The 4,962-nt window shown below is 38.0% G+C and overlaps 1 pseudogene; it reads left to right on the top strand.

Moving 5' to 3' along the window:
- Positions 1-3,812: 3,812 nt before the first annotated feature.
- Positions 3,813-4,690, top strand: LOC109680027 (olfactory receptor 4F3/4F16/4F29-like; annotated as a pseudogene).
- The last annotated feature ends 272 nt before the right edge of the window (positions 4,691-4,962 follow it).

The following is a 4,962-nucleotide window of genomic DNA, read 5'->3' as shown; positions in this document are numbered from 1 at the left end:
TGCTCTGCTGCTTTTTTGATGGGTTTAACTTTACATGTTATTTTATTTTTCTCTTTTACAGGCTTCCATATTCTTTCCTTGTTCTCTGTGCTAATCATTTTAATAATAATATGCCATGGAGAAGTTCAGTTTTGGTCATGTCTGTTTGGTGTCTCGGAGGCTTCCTCTACCTGAATTGGCATATCTTTCTTGAGATTTGGGACATTTTCTGCTATCGTTTTGTTGAATACATTACATATAACTTTGCCTTGCACCTCTTCTCCTTCTTCAATGCCCATGATTCACAGGTTTGACCTTTTGTTGGAGTCCTAGGGTTCTGGCATTTTCCTTTCACAGCTCTTAAGTCTTTCATCTAAGAATTCTGATTTTCCTTTAATATCTATTTTGTCTTAGAATCCTGAAATTCTGTCTTCCACTTGTTCTACTCTGCTGGAATGACTTTCAGAGTGGAAGAGGAGATAAGTAACAATAATTTGATAAAAACAAGAAAATAATGAAAAGAACAAAAATATATCACACAAAAAATCAGTTCAATGAGTGTTCTGTACTCTTTCCTCTGATTTCAAATCCAGTTGATGATTCTTTGGGCAGGGCCTCTCTCTGTGTCTCTGTCCCTTCATCAGGTTAGCATGCTGGGTTGTTGGACTGTGGATGTTGTCCCTTTCTATCAGGCAGCTTTGGAGGGGAATGGCCCAGGGTGTTTGAGCCCAAGCTTTCTTTGGTGGGATAGGCCATCTTGTGTAGGCAGGATCTCTAAAGTCATCCAAGGAGTTGGTATGTGAGCAGTCTATTACTGTTCTGCATATTTAGTGCTTTAACTATTATATGTCTGGGGTTGTTTCTTTTTTGATTTTGCCTGTTTGGTGTTATGAAAGCCTCCTACCTGGATGACCATCTCTTTCTGAAAACTGGGGGAATATTATGTTATTTTGTTGAAATATGTTTTCTATTCCTTTAGTTTTTGTCTCTTATTCTTCTATTCCCTTGATTCATATGGTTGGTCTTTTGATGGTGTTCTACAGGCCTTTCATGTTCTATTCATTTTTTTTCATATAATTTTTTCTTTGTCTGTGTCTTATTGTTCTAATTCTTCTTTATCTTCAATCCCTGATAGTCTATTTTCAACTAGTTCCATTCTATTAATAAGGCTTTTAGCTTAGTTTTTTATTTGGTTTATTGAGCTTTTCATTTTTGGAATTTCAATTTGATTTTTTCCAGGATTTCTGTATCTTTATTAATTTCACCTGTCATATCCTGCATTGTCTTCCTTATTTTATTCAGCTGTTTTCTAAAGTCTCTTTGTTCATTCAGGTGTTTTTACATGTCCTCTTTAATTGTATTGGCCATTATTATCATTGTTGTTTTGAGTTCATCATTTGAAATTTCATCCACCTCACTATCATTCAAGTCCTTTATTGTGGAATTTTTGACTTTTGGCAGAGACACCTTGCCTTGGTTTTTTTTCACACAACATGCATTTCTATTTTGGGATTTATGCATCTGAGGCTAAGTTGTCAGATGGAAGTTTTTCTGATAAAAGAGTCTCAATTATCAGGAACAATAGTGTAGTGTTTGGGTTGGGGTGGCATTTCTCACCACTGGAAAATGGTAGACAAGCATTTTCCTGGTGCTCTGGTCACTGGGCCTGATTCTCAGCACTGCTAATATCTAAGTAAGCTAACTGGAGTCTCTTGTAGAAGGGTCAGTTTTCTCTGTCTGGGATGCTTTCACTGTAGAGGTTTCTCTTCTTTTTGTACTTGGAGCTGCTGATTGTTGTACAGTAATTTACAGCTTGTGGGCTTTGCAGATTACTACTTGTTACACATATCCCTTGCTTTTGTCCACATTGGAAGCAAACATTCAAGCCTTGGGGTGACCTTCAAATGCATCAGAGTGGAGGGGAGTAAGCAGAGCACTGATTTTTGCCTTCGGTGAGGGTTCTTGAAAGATCTATTAGTTCAGTCTTCTGGTCTCAATGCTTACAGACCCTGTCCAGAATTTAACTTCCCTTTCCTGAGGAGGTGGGTGTGAAAGTTTCATAATTCAAAGAGTCTGTGCTTGGGGCCTCAGTTTTGATTATCAGCAAACCCACAACAGGATGAAGTTCTCAGTGCAAATCTCAATGCCTTTAGACCCTGTGAGACAGTTTATTTCCCTGTGGGAGCAGAACATTGTGGATTTGTGGGATTTAGAGGGTGTGGATGCAGAGATCTACTTGACTCATTAACAAGACACAAAGTCAGGAGGAGGAAGGCCCCAGAGGCCAAACACTAAGTTACCCATAACTTGGTTCTTTGTTTCTGCCCTAATCTTACGCTTACTCCTGGTAGGAAAGGTGAACCCTCTGATCACTGTGATGCTCTAAGCTGCTGACACAGCTCTCTGTAGTTGGAACTTCTCTGTAGGGTCACATCAAGCCCTGTTCCTCTTGTGACTGCCTCATTTGGACTTTGTGACAGGTGTCTCAAGACTCCCTGAGCCATGAGATTTCCTTGTTTTCAGGTCCTCAGAATATGTGAGTCTTAAAATTAGGCCCTGTCTTAAGATGGCACCTTGCTGTCCCCTTCCAAGATAAGGGGAGTGACAGAATATCTTTTGTCATCAAGTCTAGCCTTCCACAAAGGATTTTTCTTATAAATCTTTGCACTGGATTTTTGGCTTTCAGAACGTGTGACCCTATCATGCAGCTAGAATTGGCAGTCTGTCATCAGGGCCACCTGTTTTACCTTATGATGGCATCTCCAGTTTCCCCTCCTACTGCTGGCAGCTGGGGATGGGCTTGGCACTCTTTGCTGCTTTTCTATTTCCTTGGTTTCTCTGTGGTTTTCTGCCATCTTTCTTTCTTCAAAATATAGTTACTTCTGTGTTACTTAACTCTTCTCATTAATGGATTCAAACAGTGGGTACTTCTCTAGGCCACCTTCTCACCCTACCTTCTCTTAGCAATTTTCAAGTATGCAATACACTTATAATTAGCCATAGTAATCATTCTGAAAAATAGATCTCTAGAAATTAATCATTCCATTAATAAATATTCGTATCTTTTGACCAGTGTCTTCCCATTCCACCTCTATACCCCACATCATTTGCCCATGATGTGTTATTGTATTATCTGCTTCTATGAGTGTGACTTCTTTACATTCCAGAAGTGAGATTTTTCAGTATTTGTCTTTCTGTTTCTTTGATTTCACTTACCACAATGACATCAAGGTTTATTCATAATATTACAAAACATAAGACTCCCTTCTTTTCTAAGGCCTGAGAATATTCCATTTGTGTCTATATATGTATATATGTATGCGTGTGTGTTTCTATGTGTGTATGTATTGTTCACTCATCTGTTAATAAGCACTTAGGTTTTATACAAGTATTTGATATTTTAAATAGTACTGCAATTAAAATCAAAACATATCTTTTGAGTATAATGGTGTCATCTCCTATGGATACATACCCAAAGATGCATTGTTGGATCATATGGAAGTTCTATTTTAAATTTTTAAAATTCTATCTTATTTTTTCCTTGACTTTCTTTTCATTGCACAGCCTCTTCCCAGGGCCTTGTGCTTGATAGGCATGTGCTCTATTGCTGAACTGCACACCATGGTCCTATTTTAATTTTTGAGAAATCTGACTTGCACTTCCTGATAATTAATGATGTTGAGCACTTTTTAATATACCAGTTGGCCTTTAGGTTACTTGTAATGATTAAAAAATGGACTTTGATAACTTTAAGGTTTCTCCATCTTAGAATTATATAATTATAATAATTTATAGTTCTTCTATGCTCTTTGGTAGCATTTCCAACAATGATAATGGAAGGAATAAATCATTCCATGGTGTCAGAGTTTGTGTTCCTGGGACTCACCAACTCCTGGGAAATCCAGCTAATAATATTTGCATTCTCCTCCACATTTTATGTGGCAAGCATATGGGAAACTCACTCATTGTGTTTATTTTGAGTTCTGACCCTCACTTGTACTCCCCCATGTATTTTTTGTTGTCTAACCTCTCCTTCATTGACTTAGGTGTTTCTCCTCTCACTTCTCCCAAGATGATATATGACCTTTTCTGAAAGCACAAGGTCATCTCCTTTAAAGGTTGTGTCACTCAAATCTTCTTCATCCACAATATAGGTCATGTGGAAATGGTGCTGCTCATATCCATGTCTTTGTTATGTACACAGCCATATGTAAGCCTCTGTACTACCTGACCATCATGAGCCCAGGAATATGCATTTTTTTTTAGTTTCTGCCAGGGTGGTTGGCTTTCTGCACTCTGTGGTTCAGCTGACTTTTGTACTGAACTTACCATTCTGAGATCCTAATGTGTTGGACAGCTTTTACTGCAATCTTCCTCAGTGCATCAAACTTGCCTGCATAGACATGTACCAATTAGAATTCATGGTCACAGCCAACAGTGGATTCATCTCCGTGGGTTCCTTCTTCCTATTAATCATTTCCTATATTGTCCATTATATTTACTGTCCAGAAACACTCCTTGTCTAGTTCCTCCAAGGCTCATGTCACTGTAGTAGTCTTGTTCTTTTGTCCTTTAATGTTCACCAAATCCCTCCACACAGGTGGATAAGTTTTTGGCCATATTTGATGCAGTTGTCACTCCTTTTCTGAATTCTGTGATCTACACATTCAGGAATCAAGAAATGAGGATGGCAATGAGGACAGTACGCTAGTGGGTTATAGGAACATCTCTTAAATGATTACACTGTGAACAGTCCTCATGGAACACAGAAGTTCATTGTTCATCAAACTCAGAGAAATGTGTTTCAATGCCCACTCTGATTTGCTTATGTTCACTGATATTTATGCTACTTTTATATCTTCTGTAAACAGAGGAGGAATTACATAAAGAGTAAAGATTTTAATATTATGAAACCTCAATTCCTATGGAATTGTATGAAATAAATTCTTACTCAAACAAAATAGGACAGGCCAGTTTAGAATC

This window comes from Castor canadensis, chromosome 2, assembly GCF_047511655.1.
Source record: "Castor canadensis chromosome 2, mCasCan1.hap1v2, whole genome shotgun sequence".
Taxonomy (NCBI): Eukaryota; Metazoa; Chordata; class Mammalia; order Rodentia; family Castoridae; genus Castor; species Castor canadensis.
This window is presented reverse-complemented; position numbering and strand designations above follow the sequence as displayed.